Below are 849 nucleotides of genomic sequence, written 5' to 3'. Positions count from 1 at the left end.
TTTGTCCATCAGTTCTTATATCGTAAATACCAGGTCAAGTATCAAACATACCCCTTCTATAAATAGGATTACAAGTAATTTTGTTCAGTGGTCTAATTAGGGCTTTATGTATCATGACTTTTTTTTTGTCACAGTCATTTGCGAAAACCAAAATTCTACGGTCTCGGTCGCTTGCAAAGTACAGTGCCAGTAAACTCATAACTTGCTCATTCAACCCGTAGCTCGGTGATAAATGCCATTTATTTGAAGCTGTCATCAGATATCCGTACCCCGAGTGTGTCCGTGGTGTAAGGTATTAATTCTGCATCAACTAAACAAAGAATAAATAACGACAACAGCTCGAACGATTACCGCTCGAGTGTCCGGCTCGGGCTTGGTCGCTCGAAAATACGAACTAACATTGGTATACGAACAGGATTTAGATACTCCTATAGCAATTTAGAATAATAAAACTAAAACTGCGGTTTCCACTCATGATCCTTCCACTGCCTGACATAGTGCTTTAAACCTAAAAATATTACCTTTTTATTTTTGTTTTTTTACTGTAACGATGCATTACGTCATTCGTTTGTCAGGCAATAGTACTTCACGAAAGAAAGAGAAAAAAGAAAAGCAGACGGAGAAGCAAACGCCTTTTTCATTTCTACGCTTTTGGTAAAAAACGTTATACGGCCACACTCCGGCATTTTTGTAGAGGAAAAATCTATCTTTCGTGTGCCATGAGTGTCGGTTAGGTATAACAACACCAATACCTAAATAATGCAATGACTATAAATGTATTGCTGTATACGACAGAGTTAATTTCATCCGCAAAATCAGTTTAATGTAATCAATTCACAAAACATAAGC

Source organism: Penaeus monodon, chromosome 24 (assembly GCF_015228065.2).
Source record: "Penaeus monodon isolate SGIC_2016 chromosome 24, NSTDA_Pmon_1, whole genome shotgun sequence".
In the NCBI taxonomy this organism is placed as follows: domain Eukaryota; kingdom Metazoa; phylum Arthropoda; class Malacostraca; order Decapoda; family Penaeidae; genus Penaeus; species Penaeus monodon.
This window is presented reverse-complemented; position numbering follows the sequence as displayed.